We start from the raw sequence: 13,620 nt of genomic DNA on the forward strand, positions 1-13,620 counted from the left end.
CGCCTCCTGGGGCTGAAGCCAGAGCTGTGACAGGGAGGCCAAGAAAGGCCAGGCCCGGAGGGAGTGAGGCCGGGCCCTGAGCTGCTCCCTGGCAACTCCACCAGCCAGGGGTCTCGTCAGTGTCAGCAGAGGCCTCTCAGCAAGAGGAGGCTGACATTTCCAGCACAGCCTGCCGTGGGCTGCCTGTCTCTCCCAGGCAGGGGCTCTGGTGGGAGGGCGTGTGGCATGAAAGGCAGATGTGACAGCCAGGCCTGAGAGGCCGGCCTGCTATGCCCTCCTTCCCCCGGAGCTGGATGAAGAAGACAGTGCGGCCCCAGCCCCACGCTAAAGGCTCGCAAGAGTGTCAGCCAGCATTTCAGAAGGGCTCCCACGTGCCAGTATCTGCGCTGAGTGCTTCATGAGCACCTCAAGCAATGGCCCCATTTTACAGTTAGGAAAACTGAGGCTCAGAGCCCTGAAATTGACTGCCTAAGGTCACACAAACAGTGCAGCAGATGCAGGGACACGTTCTGTTTGACCCCAGGGCCCTCACCCTCAAACTCCACTCTCAGGAGCCTCAGTTGAAACATGCATGTCCCATAAATGTGGTTCCCTGCTCGCTCGCTGGGAACGTCCTCCTGTGGCTTAATGAGGCAGGAGAAAAAGCCCCAGCCTGGGAGCTAAAGACACAGATTTAACCCTGCTTCTACCGCAGACGCCCTCGCTGTGTGCCCTTCGGCAAGTTGCTTAACCCCACTGGTCCCCAGCTGTGACACCCTCAACAGGGAGGTCTCGGGCATCCGTGCCTGAAAGGGACCACCCTGCTCTTCTGCTGTCTGGAGGCCCCTCCGCCTCTCTCTCTGGTTTCCTGGACTAAGGAAGACTTTCCTATTCAGAAGGAGGAGGCAGCCTGTGCAGTGAGTTTCGGGAGAAACAAACAGCATAAGAAGGTCCCCCAGTGTGGAGCGGAGCGGGCCCGGTCAGACCCTCACCAGGGATCTGACGCCCAGAGAAGTGACTTGCCCAAGGTCACACGGCACATTAGCATCCACGAAAGGATTCCCCGCCTAGCGCCCTCCCCCGCGCACTGCCACAGCACTAAAAATGTTCAAAGGATCTGAAAGAGCAACCTTTGGCCCTTGTTTTTTGTTTTTTATCTTTATTCCTTTTTCTTTGAAGAAAATAGCACATTGGGGGTTTTGGAAACTCTTTTTCTCTTCCTTTTAAACAAAAAATAAGCAAGCTCAGTCTAGAAGACCCTGGAGATAGAAATGGCATCTCGGCTTCCTCTCGCTACCCCACCCCCACCCCCCGGAGACCTGGTGGCTGTCTCCCCGAGTCCCTGGTGGCGGGCACCGTCATGGAGAGGCCCGGAGGGGGACTTGCTGGGCCAGCTGCTGCATAAACAGCAAGCGACTTCAGACAGACTGAAAAATCAGGCGCCACTTCAAAGGTGCGATGACAGGCGGGGACGGTGGCGGGAGCACGGAGGTGGCCTCCCCTGACGACCAGCCGTGAGCGGGAGCTGGACACGCTGCTGTGTTCTCACGGAGAAACAGCGACAGAAGGACAGGTATCGCCTCTCCCCACCGCCAGGAAGCTCTTACAATATTTGTCAACCCCTGAGCTCCAGGGGGACACGGATGAGCACGCGTGGGGGGTGGGCAGAGCAGAGCACTGGCCATGGGCTGGGACAGCCGGCCTGACCCTTCCCAAGGCCGCGCTCAGCTCAGAGCTCCGGGCCCCAGGCAGAGGGCCAGGTGGCAGGGAGCCCAGCAAGGCCCCGGCCGGCTCTAGCTGAGAAGGAGGGGGAAAGGCCAGCCCCTCGCTGAGCCCTGTGTGTGCTGGGCAGTGGACAGGCCACAGCAAACCTTGGGGCCACGCGGTTCCTCCCCCCTTTACAGATGAGGGAAGGCTAGCCCCAGAGAGGCAGCAGGAAGCCCCTGGAGAAAGAGTAAAGCAACAGTAGGGGTGCAGGGGGTGCATGCCTGTGTGTGCGCCTACACGTGTGTTTTTAGCACCCCCTCTTTCATGCTCACACCTCCCTGACTCACTCATCCCACCTCAAGCCCCTCACCCTCACCTCTCTCTGCCCTCCCTCCCCTTCTTCCGTGTCTCCCCCTCAGAAAGACGTTGGAATGAGACAGCCCAGGATCCGGACCCAGCTCGCCCCTCCCAGGCCCTGTGACCTCAGACAAGGGCCACCCCCCCTCTCTGAGCCTCAGCTGGAACATGGGACGCATGGCTTTGCTCTCATGGCGAGGTGGTGGTGTGTGGAGCACTGAGCTCCTGCCTGGCACCCACGAGCCCCTCATGGACACAGGTCCCCACTCAACCCTCCTTCCCGCCACCCTCCATCCTCTTCTCCCCTCTCCTCTCCTTAGTTCCTTCCCAACCTCTTCCTGTGCCTCTGTTTCCCCATCTCTAAAAAGGGGGAAATGCTACCTATCTCCAAGACCGGTGGGGAGGATTAGGAAAGACACGTTTATGCAGGCCCGTGTTCCTCGTCATCCTAGTGTCTCAATGACACATAAACGTAAGTTATTGCTGGGTGGGGGAGGGGCGTTGGTCTGTGTGTGTTTAACTGTTTGCACTAGTCTTCAGTGGTGCCACAAAATGGTTTAGCACATAAGTATGCATCCATGAAACCACCCCCCAAACAAAAATGTAGAGCCTTCCCAGCATCCCAGAATGTCCTCTCTCTCAGCCAATACCACCCACCTCCACTATTCCAGATACAGGCAAAGTTTTAGCCTAGAACAGCTGTGGGGTTGGACTACAGGGAAGAGGGTGGAGTGGACAGGCAAGGGCGAGACAAGGGGACCAGGGTGCAGGTACCCGGCAGAGATATGGTGGAGGTTGCATTTGCAGTGAGGAGGCTGAAGACAATGCTGGCTGTCAGAGAAGGCCCTGGAGCCTGGGGTCTCGGGGGACCCCTTCCCACCAGCCTCCCACTGCCCGAGGGAGAGGCAGGAAGCATGCGCAATGGCTTGTGGCCACACGCACCTGGGGCTCTGGGCTGGGCCAGCCCGGCAGAGCCAGACACGTGGGCAGCTGCCACCTCAGGCCTTTGATGTGACAGAGATGGAGACACACACTCGCCTGGCAATTAATTAATTGTGACTTTCACCGCACAGCGGCCGCTTCCTATTGATCTGCGCCCGTCTGGTGTGAGAGAGACAATTAGGAGGGAGCCCAGCGGCCGCAGCTAATTACCCACGGAATGAAAACCAGGCCTTTCAATTTATTAAACTTTTATCACAAAAATAACCTGGCCACCCCCTCCTGCTGGGAAACAAAGGGGGTGCTTTGGAGTGGCACCCCCAGTTCGCCCTTCCCAGATGCCGAAAGCCCTAGGATGTCACGACCACCTCCTGGCCATGGAGGACCCTCACACGCGGGGGCTCCGGGAACTGGAGCTGAGAGCGGGGGCCCCACATCCTCAAAACCAGCCCCGGGACCTGAGGCCTGCGTTCTGAGGAACGGCAGGCAGCAGACCCACTGAAACCAGGCAGAGGCCTGCAAGGAATCTGGAGGCTTAGGTGAAGGCCGGGAAATGTCCAAGCCCAGCTGCTCTTGGAGGTCACCCAGTCCCACCCCTGGGGTGACAGGCAGCCCGGTGTCCAGAGGGATCAGGGGGTCAGCGGCCCCCGGGTCAAACCTCAGCCAGCTCTCTTCCGAGTGTTGCTGCCTCCCAGTGCTCAGCACTCGCAGGGGAGAGACTGCCATTCTCATTTTACAGATGTGAAAACCGAAGCTCCGAGAGGCAACGGTGCTCGCTCAAGGCCACACAGCTGTGTGCTACAGCCCAGTCTGCAGTTCGCTTAGTGCATGGCCGTGGGTGAGGGACCTTGCCTCTCAGAGTCCTCTTTAGTATCCGTACACTAGGAGTGATATACCTACCCTGAAAGGAAGTTGTAAACATTTGGATATAATAATTAAATACGGAGAATCGAAGATGGCGGCATAGGTAAACACCGGCTATGCCGCCGTGGACAACCACTTCAAAAATACAACTAAAAGTCGGAGCGGACATCAACCAGAACCACGGGAAGGCTGGCTGAGGAGAGTCTCTTCAACTAGAAGCAAAAACAACAGCATTCCGACGCTCAGCGGAGGCGCAGTGTGGAAAATTTAAAGGTACGGCGGTGCGGTGGTGAGGGTGCGCGCGCAAAGCGGGCTGGCGGCTGAGGGCGCGATTGTCGCTTTCAATCAGGAGAGAGTCTCAGACTCTGGGCTACAGATCCGGGCGAGTCTTTAGGGACCCAGACTCAAACGGGAGAAGCGGGACTGTCTGGCTACGGCCCCTCCGAGGTTTGCAGCGATTGCTGGGACAGAGAGGCAGAGCCCCTGGGGACGGACTGAGAGCGGCCATAGCTGCTCCCTCCCCCCCGCCCTGTTGAGCCCGCCCCGCCCAAACCCTGCGCACAGCCATTTGCCGATCGCCTCAGGCAAGGGCTGGACTAGCGCCTCCCCTGAGGACTGAAGTTTTCCCACAGCTGATTTCCACCGCCAGTCGGCCTGGTGGTCAAATCCCTCTAGTGTTAACTACAACAATTAAGGCTTGGCTAGAACAAGACTGCGCACAGAGACCACAAGGGGGTGCACCAAGAAAGCATAAAAGATGCGGAGACAAAAAAACATGACAGAAATGGAGGATATGGAGCTAAGAATCGCAATTTTGAGGGCTTGCCATAAATTTGTGCAGAGCCTCACGAAAACTAATGAGACCCTCGATGCTACGATAAAGAAATTAGAAAGTAAGCATACACGGACTGAAATAAAGAATATTATACCCAATAGCAGACCAGAGGAGCACAAGAATCAAACCAAAGATTCGACAAAAAACACCCAATTGGAAAAGCAAAATGAAAAAAGAATCCGAAAGTGTGAAGATAGTGTAAGGAGCCTCTGGGACAGCTTTAAGCGGACTAATATCAGAGTCATTGGAGTGCCAGAAGATGAGAGACAGCAAGATATTGAAAACCTATTTCAAGAAATAATGGCAGAAAACTTTCCCCACCTGGAGAAAGAAATGGACTTACAGGTCCAAGAAGCGCAGAGAACCCCAAACAAAAGGAATCCAAAGAGGACCACACCAAGACACATCATCATTAAAATGCCAAGAGCAAAAGACAAAGAGAAAATCTTAAAAGCAGCAAGAGAAAGAGGCTCAATTACCTACAAGGGAATACCCATACGACTGTCAGCTGATTTCTCAACAGAAACTTTGCAGGCCAGAAGGGAATGGCAAGAAATATTCAAAGAGCTGAATACCAAGAACCTACAACCAAGATTACTTTATCCAGCAAAGCTATCATTCAGAATTGAAGGTCAGATAAAGAGCTTCACAGATAAGGAAAAACTAAAGGAGTTCATCACCACTAAACCAGTATTATATGAAATGCTGGAAGGTATCCTTTAAGAGGAGGAAGAAGAAGAAAAAGGTAAAGATACAAATTATGAACAACAAATATGCATCTATCAACAAATGAATCTAAGAATCAAGTGAATAAATAACCTGATGTACAGAATGAACTGGTGACTATAATGAATCAGGGACATAGAAAGGGAATGGACTGACTATTCTTGGGGGGAAAGGGGTGTGGGAGATGCGGGAAGTGACTGGACAAAAATCATGCACCTATGGATGAACTCAGTGGGTGGGGAGTGAGGGTGGAGGGTGGGGTGGGAGCTGGAAGGAGGGGAGTTATGGGGGGAAAAAAGAGGAACAAATGTAATAATCCGAACAATAAAGATTAAAAAAATAAAAAAAATAAAAAAAATAAAAATAATTAAATACCCCTGCCTGGCCCTGGCTGGTTTGGTTCAGTGGATAGAGCATCGGCCTGTGGACTGAAGGGTCCCAGGTTCGATTCTAGTCAAGGGCACATGCCTGGGTTGTGGGCTCAATACCCAGTAGGGGGCGTGCAGGAGGCAGCCGATCAGTGATTCTCTCTCATCTATCTCTCCCTCTCTCTTCCTCTCTGAAATCAATAAAAATGTATTTTAAAACATAAAATAAGAACCCCTGCCTGCTCACCCTGTAGCATGGTAACTGCCATTGCCATCGGCGACAGGGAAACTGAGGCTCTCAGATGGGATCACTGACTGGAGGCCCCAGTTGGGCTGCACGGGGAGCAGAGCCAGCCCTCTTTCTGCTCCATAAACATCTCCAAGTTCAGGACCTGCTCTGTCTCTTACTGGATGTCAGTGGAGGGCCCTGAGCAGGTCGCCCCACGAGGCAGGAGGGACAGTGCCTGTTAGAGATGTAGTGACTGACACCTGAGGAGGAAGGGAGGAGGCCGAGGCAGCTCAGAGCCAGGCCAATCACCCGGTCTCCAGGCTCCCTTGCCAGGGCTCTTCCCACCCATCTGCCCAGAACTAGTGCCCTGGCCTGGCTCTAGCAACAGCTTTGAAACCACACCCCAGGCCGGACCCAGAGGCTTCCTCTCCTCCCCACCAGGTCAAGCCAGCGCCCTCCCTGCACGCCCCCCCCCCCCCCCCCCCCCCCGCCAGGCCCCCTCAGCCTCATTCCTGCAGGAGATGGTGAGAACAAAGGGAAGGGTGCTTATCCCACCAGCCCCTGCCCTGGTATGTGCCACTGCCTATCTGCCTGGAGACAAGAGGCTGGAGAAGCAGAGTGGGGGACCCCGGAAAGGCCTGCTCAGAAGTCTTTTTCCCAGAGGGAGAACTCGCCGAGCCAAGGGCCATTCGCCCTGTTTCTCCTGTGCCTTCACTCCAGGCCCCAGGGGTGCTCACTGACTCTGAACTCCCACTCCCACTGAAGGCTCATCCCTCCCAGCCAGTTGGCCAAGATTCTCTGAGCAAGCCCTCTAGATTTCTTGAGTAAATAACATCTGGTATTTTGTGCGTCGGGCCTGGACAAGGATGAAGTGAGTGAGGTGCGCGGGGTGTGCAAAATGTTAAGAAGATGCTCACTCCTGGGGAATCCTCAGAGTGTGTGCCTCCTTAAATACTGCTCCCTGTAGGCCTCACTCTCCTTACTCATCCTGGTCCAGAATTTCAGGCAGGAGAATGTGCCTGGGAGCAGAGGACACTCGGGAGCCTTTCCGTAGCCAATCACAAGGCCAATCGCACCCCTGGCAGGTGAGCCTCGGGGTTGGGCTTTGACTTAGCAGCATGTGGCCCACAGGAGGTGCCATGGGCTTAGCTGGATGCTTTCGGAAAAGGGTTCCCAGTTACTGAACACCGACCCAGTGCAGCCTGAGAAGTATGCGTTGTCTCCATCGTTCAATGAGAAGACGGAGACCCAGCAAATCACTCGCTAAGGTCACAGAGGTAAGGACCCGAGGAGTTCAGGTTCTAACTCCTCCCTGAGCCCCCAGCCTATTTCTCTGCCTCCCCCAATGCTCCAGACTCAAGCTGCAGGTGTTCTGGGGAACCCAGAAGGTGAGCCCCCCACGCCTCCTCTGACCTCTCCAGCCACCTGAACTTGAGGGACGGCCGGTCCCTGCCCAGATCAAGGCTTTCCTCCCCAGAGTGCCTGCCGGCCTTTCCTGGAGCCTCGGGGGTTGATTTGCATACTACGGTGTCATTTGCATACTACTTAGGAAAGCCTTTGCTTTTCCCACCTGCAGCAAACTCCGGGCTGATTAGTTCTCCCCACTTCGCAGAGTTAATTACTCTCCCGCGTAGACCGGGTGTTTATTTGCAATCAGCAGCGGCCGGGAGGAGGGGGCGGAAACAGGGCAGGAGCAGCTGTCCTTCGCCCAAATGCGGGAGGAGCTCTGCGGGTAGAAAATGACTGCGAGCTGGGGCACAAACCCTGGCCCTGCCCTGCCCCGGCCCGGCCTGGCCCTCCTTGTGACCCCAACTTGTCCAGGTGGGAAAGCCACGCAGTTGCTGTAAAAGATACCAGGCCGCCTGCCTCAGCTCACCCGGCACCTGTGAACACCGCAGACTCCCCGCCCCAGAGCTTCTGATTTTGTAAGTAGGGGTGCCGCTCAGGCTATGCTATTCTCAACCCGCTCCCCCAGGTGACTCTGACCACTGGTGTTTCAACTCCCCGCTCTGTTTTACAGATGGGGCGGGGCGCTGAGGCCCAGAGGAGTGGTGTCCAGGACACTCAGAGCTGGGAATGGAACCCAAGTCCCGTGCCTCCCGCCCACAGGGGCCCCTCCTGATGAAATTCTGGGGCAGGGAGAGATGCCCAGAGGGCAGCCTGCCATGGCAACGATGTGGGGGTCCTGGTGGGGGAACCTTGCTGGGGTTTGTGGCTCCCCCACGGAAGCATGGCCTTGACCCTATTCTCCTGGGAGGCAGACAGGAGCACCCCCTTCAGCCTACCTCTTCCTTCCTATGAACCAGAGCGGTGGGGAATAGTCACTTACCTCCAGGCTATATGACCTCTGGAGGGGGCCATATAAAATGTAGAATGGGCCTCTTTATATATATATATATATATACCCCTGCATACCATTGTTGGCTTGAAATTCAGGTTGAACTGGGCATTCTATGTTTTTATTTGGTAAATCTAGCAACCCCAGGCCCATGAGCAAGTCACTTCATTTCCCTGAGCCTCAGCGCCTTCTTCTTTGAAAATAAGCCAAAATGCTACCCTGTAAGGATACTGTGTAAATTAAGTGAGATGGTGTGTGTAAATGCCCGGCACGGGGGAGGTGAGTATGCGAAGCTGGCAAGTCTTGCCTTCTTCAGCGTCCCATGCCCAATACTTTTATCTCCTCCATTCTCCTCTTTCTTTCAGAGTTCCTGTTTCAGGCCCCAGATGTGTAGGACGACAGTGGAACAACTTCAGAAAGGTACCTGCACGTCCTTTATTCTTTGCATCTCTCTTGGCAGATAAAAGCCCTCAGAGAAATAGGCTGTGTGGTAGAAATAACTCTACCATTTACTGGCTGTGTGATCCTGTGTAATTCGCTTGTCCTGTCGGAGCCTCAGTTGCCTCATCTGTAAAAGGGGCTCATCCATCAAGTCCTCCCTCCTGGGAGTTGGGATGATTAAATGAGATAGTGTGTTCAGCACGAGTACTAAGCCTAGCAGCAGGCCTCGCTAAGTAGGGCCCAGTGACCTCTTACAAAAGCACCAGGACACATCTTCATGAAACATCCTAAAGAAGGCTTACCCCATGGAAGCCATGGGTCCGGGTGGAATGTCAGGCAGGTGAGGGGCCGATGAAGGAGGTCATTTCTCCCTGGGGAGCTTTCCCCTAGTCACTCACCTGTGACTGACCTGGACTCTGTGAGGGCCAGTATTCTCCTGGCCTCTGGGGGCCATGGTCCCTGAAAGCCCCCAGGACCCAGCCCCCACAAGGCAGAGGCAAGGCCTCCTTGCTGGCTCCCAGAGCCTGCTGTTTGTTTTCCAAACTCTCTCCAAATCCTCTTAATCTTTTTACATCTCACCTGCCTGCACCCCTGGTGGCTTCCATTAGCACCTTTCCTGGGAGATCTGGTGCTGGAACTGCTCCCAGAGCTCCACCTGGCCCCTGGCAGGCTTGCTGCTTCCCTCGGGGCAGCCAGGACTCTGGGCTCCAGCTGGGGCCTGGGTGGAGGGGTGGAGGCCTTCTCAACTGCGCCATGCCCTGGCCCCCTGAGTGGCAGGAGCGGGAAGGAGGAGGAGATGGGATGTTTGCTCAGTGCCTACCACGGGTCAGGGACAAACCACACCGAAATGAAGCCTGACCACAATTTCTTTTGTTTTGTTTTGTTTTATTTTTTTAAAAATGTTTCCATTGATTTCAGAGAGGAAGGGAGAGGGAGAGAGAGAGATAGAAACATCAATGATGAGAGAGAATCATTGACCGGCTGCCTCCTGCAGACCCCCCACCGGGCCTGCAGGGATCGAGCCTGCAACCCGGGCATGTGCCCTGAGTGGGAATCAAACCATAACCTCCTGGTTCATAGATCGACACTCAACCACTGAGCCACTCCGGCCACAACTGGAAGGGTCGTTGTCATCCCCAGACAGGGCAGATGGGAGGCAAATATTATGCGTTGTTTACAATCCCCTCCGTTTTTCATAAAACAGTCCCCAAAAGAGCTTTTATCTGCCAAGAGAGATGTGAAGATGTGTGGCAGACTCTGACAGCTCCCTCCTCTTTTCCCAAGCATCCCTGCCCCCAACAAAACCTTGATCTTGTCTGTGAAGGGCTGGAGAATAGAAGGAGAGAACCAGAAGGTCCCTGGAAGGAAGGGACTTAGCCAGAAAGACAAAATAGAGACAATCTTTTCTTAAAAAAAAAAATAATAAGTACATCTTTCCTTTTTTTAAAAAAAAATAGATTTTATTGATTTTTTACAGAGAGGAAGGGAGAGGGATAGAGAATTAGAAACATCGATGAGAGAGAAACATCTATCAGCTGCCTCCTGCACACCCCCTACTGGGGATGTGCCCGCAACCAAGGTACATGCCCTTGACTGGAATCAAACCTGGGACCATTCAGTCCACAGGCCGACGATCTATCCACTGAGCCAAACCGGTCAGGGCGAAGACAATCTTCATAATACAGAGCGGAGAGAAGGGGAAGAGTGAGTGAGAAGGAGAAAACATGGTTCAGGCAGAGGGTGCAGGAGGAATTTTTGTTGTTTTTGTTTGTTTGTTTTAGAAAGAGGCTGTTGAGGAGAGAGGTGTGGGGCAGTGGATGGGAGAGGAAGGGGCGTCGGTGTAAACTCAGTGCCACTCCCTGGTGTTCAAACACTACAGCAGGGGGCTGGGCACATATGTTCACAGGGCGGCACCCGGAGGCGGACTCGTACAAGAATGTTCTTAGCAGCTTTATTCATCATCACCCAGATGCCCACGAACGGGGAAGGGCTACGCAAAGGGTGGTACATGCACACAATGGAATACTTCTCAGCAATACGATGTCGGATGAATCTCACAGCATGGGAAGCGAAAGAAGCTGGACACAGAAGACACATGCTCCATGCTTCTCTGTACATGAAGTTCCAGAACAGGCAGAAGTTCCCAGTGATGACAGAAGTCAGAACTCACTGGTCACTTTGGGGTTTGGGGGCAACACAGGAGGCACAAGGCAACTTGCTGGGGTGACGGGGATGGTCTACATTTTGATCTGGGTGGTGGCAAACGGTGTGTGAGCAGTGCGCTGAAGACTGCATTTTACTGTCTGTGAATTCAACCTCGAATTTTTAATTAAAAAAAGAAAGGCAAGAACTTCAGAGTTACGTTCCATACACGTTTGATTCTCTGTGTTTTGCCTAATAAGATTCAGAGAGAGAAAGAGATAAGGATACCGATTTGAATGAGGTAGGGGCTGCTGCTGTCACTCCAGACCCACGGAGCGTAGAGATCTGGCTGCCCCTGCAGTTCCCAAGCCTGTCCCCAAGACTGTCCCCACATCTGCTTCGGCTCCTATGAGCTCCTCATGGTCTAAACACCTCCCACTGAGTATGACTCCCATCTTTAAGGATTCAATGTCTTTCTTCAAAAAAGGGCAGGCACCTTAGCCAACTGATAAAGAAATAGAAATCTATTCTAACGTCAAAGCCAAGCGTGACGGCATAGGACCCCTGCGAAATGGTAATATGGTCTCCAACGTGGCACTTTCCGAAGTATTTTCCCCCAACAGTAATACTTACCATTTACAATTTTTGTCCAATATGCTGACTTTGGAACCCAACCCTTGAGTGAGATGTGACTCCACCAGCATGAACTAGAGTCATTTAGAGATGATTTTTAAAAAAAATATTTTTACTGATTTCAGAGGGGGAAGGGAGAGAGAAATAGAAACATCAGTGGTGAGAGAGAATCATTGATTGGCTGCCTCCTGCACGCCCGCTACTGGGGATTGAGCCCACAACCTGGGCATGTGCCCTTGACCGGAATCGAACCCGGCAACCCGGGATCCTTCAGTCCACAGGCCCACACTCTGTCCACTGAGCCAAACCGCTAGGGCTAGGGATGACTTTTTTGGTTATTCGTTAGGCCCCTGACAGCACCCTGAGCCTGGGCCCCTGGATGAGGGCTCTAGTAGTATGACAAGGTTCCCTCTCTTCCCTCCTTCCCGCCTCCCGGCACCTGGCTGAGCTCTGGAGAAATGGGAACTGTTTGCCTATCCCCTCTGACAGAAGATGCCCGCGTTGTGCCATTGTCACAGACCCATTTACTTTTCACACTAATGACATGACCATTACTATCGATGTCTTTTATTTCTTGGGAAGTGTTTAGGCTCTTGCAACAGCCTGATAAGTAAAATCATCCCACACTTGGAAGTAAAGCAAATAGATAACTAGTGTCCTTTCAAAGTCAGATGAGAGCCGTGTCTGACAAGCCCTCCTAAGGGTCGTCCGACACGCCAGGGGAATGTCACTTTGCTTGACTTATTGTTTACTATTGATCGGGGCCGGGCTCCGTAAAGATAGCTAGTAGCTGGTAGAAAACTGATAAGTTGCAAATTATCTTTGTCTGGTAGAGATGCAAATGATTGCTTTTCCATATAGAAGATAACCCCAACATTATGACTTTATTGCCCTAGAGGACATTGACCAGTTTTATATCTCACTTAGCAACCTTATGAATATTCTAGAATTCTTGTGTTATTTTTCATTGTTGTTTTTGTGTTTACCAGCTCGCTCTCTCCATAGATGGGTATATATTTTTTCTCAGATTCTTCATTGAACTAGCTTTGTCACTCTGTTGGTTCCTTCATTAATAAGCTACCAAAAAAAATGACATGTACTCACTATCTGTTTCTATATGAATTGTGTATTTAATATCTTGAACACTAAACTTTAAGGGGCCTTTCACAGTATTTGGCTTTTCCTTGTGCCAACTCTGCCACTTTCTATGTGAGCCTTCCTGTCTTTGGTCTTTAGTTTGTTTTGTTTTTTAATATATTTTATTGATTTTTTTTTTACAGAGAGGAAGGGAGAGGGATAGAGAGTTAGAAACATCAATGAGAGAGAAACATAGATCAGCAGCCTCCTGCACACCCCCTACTGGGGATGTGCCCGCAACCAAGGTACATGCCCTTGACCGGAATCGAACCTGGGACCCTTCAGTCCGAAGGCCGACGCTCTATCCACTGAGCCAAACTGGTTAGGGCTGGCCTTTAAAATGGGAACAATGGGGCTGTCAGCTCTGACTCTGACATGTGATCTTTCTAATTCCTCTCTCAGCGAAGCAAAACTGAAACACTGCAAGCGAAGAACATGAATGTTGGAAGGGATGTTGCAGAACGTTTGGGGCAATCCTTCCTGCTTCCAACCCACCCCCTGATCTTGATAGATGGAGACAGTGAGGCTTAGAGAGGTTAGGGAACTTGCTCAAGGTCATACAGGTGTTATTCATAATGACGACTTATTTTAATGTGGCGCTTGACAGTATAAACTCCCTCATAAGTTTACAGAATCTCTCAGCAGCCCAGTGAGGAGGCTGTATTGCCCCCATTTTACAGATAACGAAACTGAGGTCCAGAGAAAGGATGTGGCTTGCACACCGTCACACAGAGATTCTCTTAACCTCCTGAATCCTGGGGAGCAGGAAAGGGACTTGCGGGAGGAACACGTGGCCCTCCCTTTAAACAAATGCATCCCTACTTGTAGCTGTTGGATATATATACTAGTATTGGGTGCTATACAAGATTGCAAATAAAAAAGGAGTCCCAAAAGCTTGAAAACCCTGCCCTAGACCAACTTCTGC

The sequence above is a fragment of the Myotis yumanensis genome, unplaced genomic scaffold (genome assembly GCF_028538775.1).
Source record: "Myotis yumanensis isolate MYYU_CA2020_CCGP unplaced genomic scaffold, mMyoYum1.0.hap1 SCAF_2, whole genome shotgun sequence".
Classification (NCBI taxonomy): Eukaryota; Metazoa; Chordata; class Mammalia; order Chiroptera; family Vespertilionidae; genus Myotis; species Myotis yumanensis.